Raw genomic sequence first — 14,557 nt, 5'->3', positions numbered from 1 at the left:
CTTTTCGTTGGCTAGCAATACTTAAACACAGAGTTGGCAGGGAGAGAACAAGTACTATGTTTCTTTACTGTAGAATGGAATAAAACTGCATTTCTTCAAGATATCTAAGAATCAATATTTGACCATACTATAAACTGATTTTTCTGAACTAAAAGTGGGATGTAATTTTACTGAAATATATAAGTAGACTGAAAAAAAAGGTATAAAAGAGCTGTAGAGTTTGTTTGCCCATTTCTTTTAAACTAAGATGCTAAAAGATGGCAAAAATGCCTACCCCTGCCCCGAAAAAAAAAGAGCTTAATGCCGAAACTGAAACTCCATATTTATTTTCTAGTAAATCATGATGTGACAACATACACAAGCAGCCCAACTGTATAATGTCATCTCTTTACTGCCACTGTCCTGAGCACAGCTGCTGTTTGGAGTCGCTCCTGAACATCTGTTAAAAATGACCCCACTACCCTTGGAAACCCTCATTAAAACCCTCTCCTTGTGTCAGATCTGGCAAGGTTGGGTTTTTCATCAGGGTTAGGTGCTGTTCTGAGAGAGCTGCCCATCATACTGAGCGGCATACCATATGACTCATATTTGTATGGATGTTTTCTCTTTAATGCCTTAGTGCAAACACGGTAGGCTAAGGACCTTTTCACTTGTTTATTTGTATTCTTTCTGTTCTGCAGGAATTCTGACAGCTATGTGACATTTCCCCCTAGTACATATACATCTATGTTTATCTCTGGCTTCCTCCAGTTAGAAAAACTTAAGGAAAACCAAGTTAAGAAGTTGTGAGGAAGCTTTTCCACATATGTTCGCTATGTTCTGATTATATGCGTCTTGACCAACTAAATCGATTGGTCTTCTGTAGGCTTTTGGTGCAGCACAGATTTCCCAGATTTCTAAATTTTTTGCTTCTTTCTCAACCTTTTTTGAGTTTTTGCTACTGCACTTAAAAGTGCCTATTTTTAATCAGTGAAATCAGGAAATGGAAACTGGCCATTTCACATGTTTAGTAGCAGACAATAAATATTTAAATAATCTTGGATGATGTTTCATGGTAAGAGCAAAGTTTTTAATATAGTTTTTCATCTTCGTTTTTTTAAAACTAGAAAAATCTATTGCACCTGGAACAATCAGAAATAATTTCCATATAGATCTTCATCTTAAAACATTTTTCCTATTTATTTTGACTGCTTAAAGTGCAAATTTAAGGTATTGTACCATAAAGACTGGATATATAGTAGTGGTAAGAAAAATGAAGACCTAGTGGTAAACGTGGCAGAGTGAGGTTTACGGCTGGACTTGATGATCTTAAAGGTCCTTTCTAACCAAAACGATTCTATGATTCTATAGTGAAGTTTTTTCTAGGGCTACACTGATAGGAACGTTAACTTATTACTACTTCAGCTGATGAAGCAGTAGTTAGTATTGTGGGATGCACAACGAAGTATGCAATACCTTATTAAAACAGCTCCTTTTGATGTAGCAGCATTTTAATTAAACCTCATACCTCTTTTTTTTTTGATAAATACCTTTTTTATTCACAAGCAGGCAAGTACATTCTGTGCTTCTGTGAACTGTTGTATAAAGTTAGGAGGAGTTTATGCTTTTTGGTTTAGAGGGATAGAGAAGTTTCCTACCGTAAATAAGATGTAGGCTAAGACTTGAATATGTCCAACGTACAGGCTACATCTATATGATAAACACACTTGCTGCAGGGAGTGATTCCTTCCCCCTGGCTCTTCTTGAACCACCACCCAAAAGATTGCACCCGCAGTGCTCAGGGCTGTCCCCTCTAGACCTGCTGCACCTGCACTACATAGCACTTGACTTTGGATCTCCTCCATCACCTGTGTAGGGTCCCTGTCATAAGACAAATACATGGGCGTGTGTTCCCTCCTTTCCTTTTCGGAAGTGTCGGATCCCACGGGGCTGTGGTGTAGCACATGGGAATAGTGTTCTCAGGGCAGGAACCTGAGGTACCCGTGGCGTGCCTGGGGGTGATGGTGGGGGTGCCCTCTGGTGCCTGAGGGTGCAACGGTAGCATTGCTTGGGTGATATTAGAGGACTCCAGGGCAGGAGGAGCCCACTTGGTGGCCTAGTAGAAGGTGTTGCTAAAGCAAAATGGTCTTAAAACTCCAGCATGACTGTTTTGGAAGGAACCAATTCTGCACAAGCCAAAAGAAATCTCGGGGATGGATATAATCAATCTAATAAGTTATTTAATGGCATGGACTCACTCATTCAACTCCTACTTTGCTCTAGTCTATTTCTTGCCCTCCTTCCACGAACTGTGCCATTCAGCCCCCCTGTCTTGCCACCAGTGTATCCAAGTTAGGTATGTCTGTGGTTGTAGTCACCATCATACCTTAATGTGGAGGGACCGGGGAAGACACTCAGCTGCTTGCTGTCGCTCTCTGACACACCTCAGTGAATGAGAACAATCCCTTCTGCAGACTCCACAGCCACGTTACGGCTCTCTCCTGGACTACTGATGGTGCTGCTTCCCTTCAGGAGTAAAGGAACAGGAGGATCTCTAGGGCATTACATGTATTTTGTGAGAGGTGAGTGAGAAAGGTTGTCCAGGGATCTGTATGGGCTTGTAGATGGTGGAAAGAAAAGCTGAGTTTCCACAGTCCCAAACTGATGGTTGAAGGAAGGAAGGAAGGGTTGGTCAGAGAGGCTAAGAAGTGGGTGGGAGAGGCAGAGAAGATAGGACAGAAAGAGCTACAGACCTTCATTGCCAGGCTGGTAGCTTTTAGATAGGCATCAGGTTTTTTATGGGGGATGGGGTGAGGGAGATGCAGTGGTATTTCAAGCCTTCCCCAAAGCCACAGATGGCAGGCTTCAGTTGGCCCTTATAGACAAGACATTGCTATTGGGCCTTCCCCAGTGATGGGGATGAGAAGCCTACCCCGGCTCTCGGGAGTCTGGGAGAGGACTGAAATGCGTATTTCTGCATGACACTGAGCGTACACAGGTTTGCACTATGCCAAGCTCGGAACTGTCACTGACGGCTTCGGTACTGAAGTCCTTGCAGACACGGCCTGCATGGGAACTGCAAGGTATGTGACGGTTCTGCTGGTCCTCAGACGGATTTCCTCCAGTGCATCCAGATGGGATATTGGCAGACCCTAGAGTACCAAACTTCCCTCAATTTTTGTTTGAGCTGCAGCATTTCTGCTAGAAAAATAAGTAAGTGAGGTCAGACTAAACTAATGGCTTCCAACATCTTATTCTCAGTGATAGCTCACGCCTATTAATTAGATTTGATTTTTTTTTTAATAGCAGAATAGTAGTGCTGACTTGAGAGCATTTAATCAATCAGTTGTTGTTGTGAAAGAAGGCCAGATTCTGACTCCATTAAATTCCATTACATTTGGGTGACTTCACTGATTTCTAAGGTATTTTCTTCTGGCTTTCATTAATATGAATGAGATTATAATCAGGCTTCAGTTACAGTTCAAAATATATCAGAAGATACTAAATATGAGCAAAAGTAAACAGTCATGTAAAGCCTGTGAAGTGTACACGATACATAAGTGGGTTTAATCATAAACAAGTTTTGCAAAATTGACAGCTGAGATATGACAGGGATGACTAATTTATTAGCACAGGTTCCCTGGATGAATATGAAAACTGAATCTGTATATTTTTATTAGATGTTTAAGTAATAGTGTCTGTGTTACAAAACTAAAACCCAAAAAAACAAACCCCTTGACGTGGTGTACTAATGAAAGTAGACTGAGCAGATGGTTTTTAGGGACTGCACTTTGCATATTATGCAACTATGCTGTTCCTTCAGAGAAAGAAGTGAGGCAGAAAGAAATACAGCTAAACCTTTGAAGCTTAATTTTTCACTCATTGTTAAAATAACACAGAAAATGACCTGAAGAACCCTCCAAAAATATGGGAAATACTCAGGTGTGCAAGCTTCAAAACTTATTTTCTTTTACGCTCCAATTTCAGTGATTATCTTATTAGAGCACTGGAGTTACAAATTAAACACACTCAACAGGTTTTTATCAGAGAGAAGGGGGAAAATATCATTCTTGGACCAGGAAAACCCTGGTAGCACGGCCAAGGGAACGATCCCAGACAGAGCATACAGTTGCTTGGTTTTGAAATATTACAGAACGAAACCTGAAGATACTAGCTTAAACTGAAGGAGTAATAAAAAAGGAAATTCAAATGGCTTATACCAATTAAGGAGTTTAACTGGAGCCTCTGTCAGCCCTGGTAGATGGAGTTTAGAGAAATGAAGTAATGTTCTCTCACACGGACTTCCTGTACACTATGCAATTCAGCGTTGTTAACGTTACATTTAAGTAGCTGGAGTATTCAAAAGATGAGTAATATTTGTCATTTTCCTTAACTGTAAATTTTCCTTAAAACATTTCGTGGTGTAATCTCTACACTACCTTTAAAATTCATCTGTAAAAGAGATGGAAGGTGTTTGGTTAGAATTTCCACGAACACTGTGCAGTGCCTGTGCTTTCCTCCTTGTAAGGAGCAAAAGAACAAGTAGCTGGTGATAGGACTTCTTGCCAATCAAGCAATATTACTCTGAAAAAGGACTTATTTACTTATTCAAGGATTTTTTTTCTGTCATCAATATTTATTATGTCAAGGAGTGAATTATTGGGCTGTGATAATTGTGGAAGTTGCAATATTAATACGCAAAGGCTAATGTGCAAATCAATGATATCGACACCGCACAAGTTAGATACCTTAACTTTTTTTACCTTGCTCCCTAAGTAGGCATGTGCTCCTTTAAAGTGCTGTTTAGGTGGTCACAGTAATCCCATCAGCCTCCTTCTACAGTCAGTGGGGAAGTCTGGATGCTTCTGAAAACCTCTAGAAGCTGTAGGCACACAGGCTGTGAAGAATTTAGCTGCAGATTTTTTTCCATCTATTACCATGCTTATCCATGCAGAGCCAGGAGAGGAAAGCATGCCCGTGCCTCAGTCACTGCTGCACAAAGCCCAGGGTCTGGACTTCAAATGCTAGTGGAAGTGGGTTGGGAGTTGTCTGTGAGCTGAGGACACTGAAAGGTGCCATCTCCAATCCCCAAGAATGGGGAATTCTTTACTTAATTACCATCTTATGTAAAAAAATATAGTTAAAAGAATAGGGATAGTGAATGTTACACTTGCAGACTGCCTAAATTCTGTGGTGATTTTGTGTGAGAAGGAGCAGGGGTCTTCAATTTTAAAGCCATCGTTGCATGTATTTGATAGACAACCATCAGAGCAATAACTAACAGTGGTATTTTTTACCACATTTTTATAACTAACAAACAGTGGTATTTTTTACCAGAAAATCCGATCTTTCAGTAAACAGAAGAAACGAACTACCTTTTATTTGCTTATAAGGAAATCCCCATTACTTTTCCTTTCTCCTTCTCTGGGTGAAAGTCCTAGGGATACAGCAATGTATACATACTGTTTCTTGTAATTTTAAAGCAGTTTTAGTAATGAAGCAATGAGTAGGTTGCCTCACCCATTGAGCTTGATGGATAGATGAAGGCGTGTCATAGTCTATTTAAGCTTATTGGGGAAAAAAAAGACCAGCTGCAAATAAAGTTTGAGACGTGCATTTTAGTAGCACATATAAAGTGTCTGTGGAAGAGAGAACGTGGGTAATTAGGTGTGCATGTAACATATATATATATATTATTTAATTGGAGGAACTCAAATTATTTCTTTAGGTAGGTAGTGGTGGTGGGTTCCTACTTTCCTAGGAGGGAACTTAAGGTATGAAGTATTTAATGACATGCTAATCTTGCACAAAATTGATGAAGATTAAGAATCGAACAGTAGTCTGCTGAAGCCAAACACATGATGCAACGTCTAATCAAATCAAAATCATACAAATCATGTAGGAACTGTCAGGTTTGCATAGTTTGCAGTTTGGGTATAGTATGGTTGTCAAATTCTTACTGTAGAGTTAATAAATCAATAGCAGCATGAGCGGTGCTGTTTTTCCTCTCTGCTCTGCTATCCTATAAATAGCTCGCTCTTCAGCGAGAGCTGTGGCAACTTTCCCAGGAGGAATACGATAACAAAGATGTCTGTCTTCTACACCTGTCTTTGGGCCTTTTTTCAGTACCACTGTCTCTTAGTGGTACTGACAATGTGCTTCCTTGTACTATGAATTTACTTTTTCTATTGGGTACGTACATATTTCCTCTTTCCCTGAATCTTAGAGAAAAGGTGAAGAGAATTAAATCAGGGTGCTGGCTGGATGTTGCACTATATTTTTATACCTTATCACAAAACATAAATAATCTATTTTGACAGTGCTACATTTTGAAAAGCTTCTGGCAAAATTTGCTTTCTTGCACGCATTTCTATCTCAGTCCAGCTGCATGGTCTTCACTTTGTACTAGTCTGAAGAAACAGCACATAATAACGTTTCTTCTTAACTTTAATTTTTTAATACAATTCTTGTCTCATAGGAGCCTGTGTAAGAAAGCAAGCCCTGAGCAAAAAGTCCTTAAAAAATCAAGGGAAAACACCATTTAAATCTGCACAGTGTTCCAGCTGTGCTGCTGTCTCCAGGTAGTCTGACATCACCTACCAAAGGAAAAACACGCCGTATGGTTGTAATAGGATTAAACAGTATAAACCTGCAAGCAGAAATGTGATTGATGCGGTGTATTTCTAAGTCCTGCAGTGATTATATTGCTACACTGAGAAAACTAGAATCTGTTTATTAGGAGCATTTTCAGAATGTATATATTTTTTTCTGAAGTTATTTATAATTATTGCCTTTCTCTCAGGCCTGCAGGAGATAATTTTTAAATTAACTGTGCAGTGTAATCAGTATCAGTAGACTACACAATCCTGAGATGGCAAGAATTATGATAAGCCTCATACTAAGCTCTAGAGAGATTTGTAAATGTGCAGCTTGCACTGCCCCATTTTTATTAGTGTTTTCATTATAAAGTTGTTACTGGAAGCATAAAGTTAATGTTCTGTAACAAGAAAACAGCAATTATGCAGTCCTAAACACAGAACTCGTCATTAAACGTAGCAGATACAAATAACAAGCAGATACAGTTACTCCAGACAGATACTGTGGGGAAAAAAATGAAGCATTTACAGTAAAGCAATGACAACTTTTATTTCTTAAGCATAGATCTAGTTGCAAAACAACCTCCTACAGTTTCTGAGCATTCATCTCCTTTGCAAGTAGGACTTCCAAAAGTGCACGGCATCAGCTTGAGTTGTTTTCCCTTTGAAATCAAAGGGAAAATAAAAAGTGAGGTAAAAAAATATGTGCTGAATAGCTTTGAAAATTCCTCTTAAACCTCTGTAGTGGTGGACTGACTTTTGCCACACAGATGATTGAACTGACTGAAGAGGGATAAGGGGCAGTATCATTCACAAGAAGTTGAAGGTATATTCACTTTAAGCACCTAATATTTTTGTTAAGATAGTGCTTTGATCTTCTCTTTGGAAGAATCCCATGTTTTTATTCAGTTTTTTTTTTAAACTCAAATTATATACCTTATACATCCTAAATTATATATTGAGAATGCTGTCCTTCATGTCCTATCCCACAATCTATCTTAAATGGGCACTGTTGAATACCTCCATAGCTGTAAATACAGCTGGCATTTTCCCTTAGTGGAAAAACAGTTTACAAAACCCAGGAAGAACTACTTAATTACTCAACAACCTTTAATCTTGGCTCTCATTGAACAATGGTGCTTTTATTTTAGAAATAATGAAACATGTTCCCTATGTGGTAATACATGTTTGCCCAGGTCTCTGAGTTGGAGGTGAAGGTGATGGACTCGGATTGTCTCTACGGCGTAAAATGAGAACTGATAGTTGCACTAACTGGTTTAAAACCTGTTTAATTGACTAAAATTAAGAAGAGATGTTACGGATCAATGCATGGTGGTACAACTCCCGTTCGTGTTCTCTCCTGTCCGGTCAGTTGTTTCAGTGCAGTTGTCTCTGGGCTGGCTGAGAGAACTAACCCAGGATTACAAATAACTCTTCTTAAACAAGTTTTGTATCTATCTAGATTGTTTTGCAGATTGAATATAAAGCACTTGGCTGCACACAGTTTAACAGGTATAGTTAGATGGCAATAAACTTACTGGCAAGGAGGACTGAACAGCTCAGGGGAAAAATCATTGTAATGAGGATTATATCCTCAAAATGGCCCAAGGGAAGTCTAGAAATATGAATTGCAGTGACATGCAGGGAACGCAAAACACTAAAATTTATGCAACGGTACTACTGGCAAACTGGGAAACATTTTTGTAAATATTTGTATTTTTGGTTCCAAGCATTCAGTGTTGGGGAGGAGAAAACTTTTGCTCTAGCAATTAAAAAACAAAAAAAAATTAAATTCTGGATTTTTTTTTTTAAAGTAATAAAGATGCATCTCAAAGTGGGAACATGCAAGGGAGGCTTCAAGTAGTAAATACTCTAATTAGTATTAACACATCAGCTTGAAAGAATAATTCTATCAAAGATCAGTCATGTTAAATTAAAATATTTTAGCTACATGAAAGGATAACAACTTAGTATATCAATGTTTTATTCTTTAAATAACATCCAATAAAATACTTCTTATCCCTAGAGAAAAGAATCATAGTTTCTGATGTGCAAATCAAAAGGGAAAAAAAATTCTATAAAAGTAGTGCTGTTCATAAGACTCTCTGAATTATCTGGTTTAGATCACAACTGTCCCACGCTGCAATGCCCTTTGTCATGAAAGAAGTGAGAAAATCTTCATGCGCGTTTGTGATCTCATCTGTATTAAAAATATACCTGCCATGTTTATCTAAACCTGCTTTTTGGTCAAACTGCTTTTCTAAAAAATATGAAATCAGAGAACAACGCTATGATTCCAGAGAGAATTGTGTACTTCCCCAAAAATCATTTGCAAGCAAGTACAGTAAACTCACATTTTGGGTTGGTTTCTACAATTGTACAGCAAGCATGCACAAAGTTGATTTGAAGATTTCTTACAATATTTAGTTTGTCGTATCTCTGAGTTCTTCACTTCTGTTAGAATGCTTTATGCATTCTACTCCATAAAATGCTAAAGTTTTTTGTATTTAAAAATACTAATATTATAATAAAAATCAGTAAGGTTGGAAAGTCAAGCACTGGAAGCTCATGAAGCGTCAAAGTCAAGATTGTCACCATACTTCTGTTTTTACCCTCTTGCTGATATTTTTTGTTGCAGATCCTTAGGTCTGTGCTCACATAATTTCCTATTTTCTCCCACAGGACTACTGCTTCATTTAGACAATTAAATAGCACTTGGTTTGTGTCCTGTGTAGAGCTTTGCAATCCTCCCTGTGGCTTAATTAATTTTCTTGTGGGTGCTTATGGGGCATTTTTATTGATTATCTTCTTCAACAGAAACAGCTTTTCACAAAATGCTTGTGGGGAAAAAAGGGAAAGTGATGCATTGACGTTTAGGGTAAAAAGTTTCCCTAACTTTATATGTTCAATTTAAGACCTCTAGGATGAGGGTTTTTAAAAGCAATTATCACAGTTCAGCTATAGAAATATGTGATACTTTTCAAAGCACATTGCAAGATGCCATGCTGAGCAACCAGAAAAGGAGGAAGGCACAATTAATGAACGCTGTTTCTATGTCATAAAGGAACTCTCTGAGAAAAGTATTATCCTCATGAAAAATCTCTTCCTAATTTCCCTGCGTAAAACCTCATGTTTACTTCTCAGTATTTTCCAGCTTCCGTAACAAATGGGCCAGAGTCTTGTTTTACAGACAACCCCCTTTGCTATGTAGCCCTAATTCATACCTAGGTCAGGTCCATCAACAATGGTAAATGAGTCAGAGAACCTGCACACATGCAGTGTACGACACTGATGTTAAAAGATTCCCAGAAATAGCTCATGCATAACCAAATGGAAATGAAAGCTGTACGAGGCAGTACTAATTCTAACTTTTTATTGATTTTTACTGCTTTAATTCTGTGGGACCACTCTATTGAACAGCTAAGCAAGGTGCACTCTGGTTTCACACCTGTGAAAACACATTTTTAGTAAAGTGCTTTTCCCATTGCTTGTGAATAAAGCCAAGCCACGTAACTGGGAAAAGGAGGAGTTGGTATCTGCTGTGCCCTCAGGGAGGGCATCTACACTCTCTTCATGGGTTCCAGCTCCAGAAGCAGGCTGAAGCCCTATGCAATACTCAGCTTGCTCTATATGTGAACTTTGCATTCTCTAGCACTCTGTAGGGTTTTTAATGATTATTATAAGAGAATTGATCAAGGAGAAGTCAACTGATACTGGCTAGACACGGAGGCTAGAACAAGGAACTACCCAGTGGACTGAAGAGAGGGAACTGGTAGCTTTATTTGATGAACAATTGTGCATGCAGGAGCTTATCTGCGAGTGGCTAGACAGAAGTTGGGGTGAGAGAGTAACTGCAGAATGTACCTGGAAAGAGCCTTTGAAGAAAACAGGAGACAGACGCTGGCGAATGGAAACTGGGGCTTGGCGCTGAAAGGGTAGCGAAAGAGGTCAAAGAGATACGCAGGAGAGAGGGAATGCACAGGTAGAGAGTGGACCTTGAATTTAGTTAATAAGAAAACTAAGACAGAATGAAATGGATAAACAGACCAGGATCAGATTCCTTCTTGAGGCGAGGGAAGGAATGTGTATCGAGACCATACTGCCTTGAGGAGCCTGACTCAAGATTCATAAACACTGTTACTCCTCTGTTTCCAGAAACTCCTTTGTATCTTGGCATCTTCTGTCATTGTCTGCTTTGAAAGGTGCTCGTTACCCTGTTAGCTGGATCAGCTGTTGTGTGTGGTACATCTGAACTCATGCTGGTGATGAGTTATGTGGGTTTCACTATGATAGCATGTGGTGGAATTTCTGGAAGAACCTGAGGGGTATTTTTGTTTAAGATGTGGAAATTGTGATTCAGAGTTGTAAAGACTTTGCTTTAATCTGGCTCTGTGACCCAGCCAGCCACCCCAGCAGTGACAGCTTTTCTCTCCTGACCTCTGACAGACAGAGCTCCCAGAACTAGGCCAGACACCAAAATTCAAAGAATCCAGCTCTGATTTTTCATCTTTGGTAAAAAACAACCCTTTATTAATGTGGCCTTTTAGACAGGCCTTTGCGTGTGCAAAGCAGAACTGTATGCAATAACTGTATGTAAAAAGTAACAAACCACGTGTCATATTAATGCCCAAACAGTGGTTCTAACTGTGAGAGATTTGGGACAAGCACTTTTCTTGGCAGAAGAACCCACCCTACTTGCTGTAGTGAGGCCCAGTGACTCAAGGACCAGAGAATGTTCTTTCAATGCCAAGGTAAGGATGAATATTACTCACGTCCTAAAAAGAGCACAATCCCTTCCTTTCATGGGTAGTGAGTGCCTGAGCATGCACGTGCTTTCATCTTTATTGCTCCTAGTAGAAAACATTCTCCAGAAGATGGTGGGGGGAAGAGGGGCAAAAAGGGGCACTAGGAGTCCAGAAGGTGAAGAGGGTAAATCAAGGCAGCAAGCTAAAGACAAAGATTCCTAAATGTTGCTTCTCATCAGGTCAGAATATCCATGCGTGACTCTGCTATGACATTGCTGTGTCATTCAGGTCAGAGCACACAAATTAAGTGAATTAGCAGAGGGGTGTGACCATAGCCTCTGAAAAGGTCTGCTCTTCCTTCCCTTCTACTGTGTATTTGGGTCCCTGACTTAAAGTCTAAAGAACACGTTTCTGTATGAGCTATGTCATGCAAGTCTGTGAGCAAGAGGAATATTATCATAGAATCATAGAATGGTTTGGGTTGGAAGGGACCTTAAAGATCATCAAGTTCCAACCCCCCTGCCACAGGCAGGGACACCTTTCCTCTAGACCAGGTTACTCAAAGCCTCATCTAACCTGGTTTTAAACACTGCCGGGGAGGGGGCATCCACAACTTCTCTGGGCAACCTGTTCCAGTGTCTCACCACCCTCACAGTAAAGAATCTCTTCCTAATATCTAATCTAAATCTATTGGTGGGGTGAACCCTGGCAGAATACAGCTGCTCATTCAAAGTCTTTCTGCTGGGGCCCAAGACTCACTCTGTCTCTGGCCAAGCTCTCCTTGGCAGTAACCTTTCTCTGTCCTTTCATATCTGCATCTGTAGCAACTCATGTAGCAAAACTCAATAGAAGACAGCTTAATGCTGTGAGTAGTGTAACAGAGCAGAACGTGACACCAGCTAGGAGAGGTGACTTTGTTTTACATACAAATGATTTCACTTCCTCACACTCACCTGTTCATACACGTAAGCACCAAGGATGTTTGTTCAGGTAGTCCGGCCAGAGTTCCTTGAGGTGACACAAAGGACAAGGGCATGGAGTTATAGGATGAGGGGGAATGGTTTTAAACTGAAAGAGGGTAGATTTAGATTAGATATTAGGAATAAATTCTTGACTGTGAGGGTGGTGAGACACTGAAGCTGTGGATGCCCCCTTCCCGGCAGTGTTCAAGGCCAGGTTGGATGGGGCTTTGAGCAACCTGGTCTAGTGGAAGGTGTCCCTGCTGTGGCAGGGGGGTTGGAACTTGATGATCTTTAAGGTCCCTTCCAACCCAAACCATTCTATGATTCTAAGACAAGGGGCACAGGCCACTGAGTCCCCATCATGTCTCCCGGTTGTTCCTCAATTGGCAAGCTTGATGTTTAGATGGGTCTTTTGCGCTGTTTAGGTACGGACAGTAGTTGGGTGACTCGATGAGCTACGCATAGATGTGCCGTGGTATCAATGACCTGTTGAGCACACACCCTTCTTTAGCTCCTTCTGCTCCCAACACTCACACTTCCATTCATGCCGATCTTAATGTTTCTCTTACAAACCTCTGCACTCCCACCCCTGCTAGGTCCTTGACTGCAGCTTCCCATAGGTGCCGGTGAGTCAAACAGGGACCCACCTTCCTTTTGGCTACAGGACTGTAGTGTGTTCTCTGCCTTCTCTTCTATCTGATCTAAGGGCATTTACTTCAATGAGCCCTTATACGTGATGGATTCTGTCCAGGCCAAAAGACTCCTCAAGAATAAAGGAAGGGGTAAAACTGTGAGGCTGGCTGTTAGGATAAAAATCCTAATTATTTCAGCACCTGGCAGAGAAGGCTAGAAAATAAAAATAAAAGAGGAAAATTGCCGACATTAGCCCCCACCATTTTTTGAGATGGGGTGGTGGCAGAGAGGCTGCTTCCACCATGGCAGGAAGATCACCAAGGCTGCACTGATAACGTTACAGTGGAATACAGCAGAAATAGTCAGAAAATGCCCAAGCAATGGCAGAGGTGCTTCAGTCCCAGAGCTGTGGTGAATCGGGTTTGGGGCTCTAGAGTCAGTATTTATGATGTGGATCATCATATAGATGATTTTTAGATTAAAAACATTTGTCAGACTAAATATAGGTTTTGTGGCCTTCTGCCTGTGGCTGAATTTTACTTGTCACAATGAGATATAAGCAGTGATGTTTAAAAAATATTTTTACAAGGTATTTCTCATTTAATACGTATGCATTATTTCTCTTCCAACAGGAAGTTATTTAGGTTTATTACTGTAATTAATACTGAAATGAATTCTTGTTTTCACAATTTTTGCTCTTTACACTTAATTGAGTACATCTGTAGCATGACCAAAAAAATATACTACTGTTAGTGTTTAGGAAGGATAATGAGATTCCTACACAGTCATTTGCACTGAAATTAACCACAGTAACAGACATTATGGAATTCAACACTAAATTCATTAATATTGAATACATACAGCATTTTATTATGTGAGTGAAAGTGATAAAACTGGTATTGAGCGGTTGTTAGTGTAGAAACAAAACAGAAAAGCAACAAAACAGAGAAACATGAGGCAGAAGTGGGTGTTTTGAGTACTCCAGCAGCACTAGTTTTGCTGTGTTGTGGAAGTACCTGTCGTCAAGCTCCTATTAAGAAAAAAAAGCTAAAGAAATAATTTAATATCCAATCATAACTTAGGAGCCAAATCAAAAAATTAGAGTGATTCATCAGACTGTTGATACACGTTGATCTATGGCTCAGTGAGGCAAATGTGAAACTTCTGAAGTGCACTGAGATAAAAATAGACTTGTGGAACAGTAATGGTCTGGAGCATGAGGCTAAATATCCATCTGAACTGAGGGATCTGGACAGGTTAGACAGATGGGCTGAGACCAATGGCATGAACTTCAACAAGAACAAGTGCCGGGTCCTACACTTTGGCCACAACAACCCCATAAAGCGCTACAGACTGGGGGAAGAGTGGTTACAAAGCAGCCCGGTGGAAAAGGACCTGGGGGTGTTGGTGGACAGCCGGCTGAATATGAGCCAGCAGTGTGCCCAGGTGGCCAAGAAGGCCAACAGCATCCTGGCTTGTATCACAAATAGTGTGGCCAGCAGGACTAGGGCAGGGATCGTCCCCCTGTACTTGGCACTGGTGAGGCTGCACCTCGAGTACTGTGTCCAGTTTTGGGCACCTCACTTCAAGAAAGACATTGAGGTGCTGGAGCAGTCCAGAGAAGGGCAATGAAGCTGGTGAA

Source organism: Nyctibius grandis, chromosome 3, assembly GCF_013368605.1.
Source record: "Nyctibius grandis isolate bNycGra1 chromosome 3, bNycGra1.pri, whole genome shotgun sequence".
NCBI classification, from domain to species: domain Eukaryota; kingdom Metazoa; phylum Chordata; class Aves; order Nyctibiiformes; family Nyctibiidae; genus Nyctibius; species Nyctibius grandis.
The sequence above is the reverse complement of the archived record's forward strand: the minus strand, read 5'-3'. Positions refer to the sequence as shown.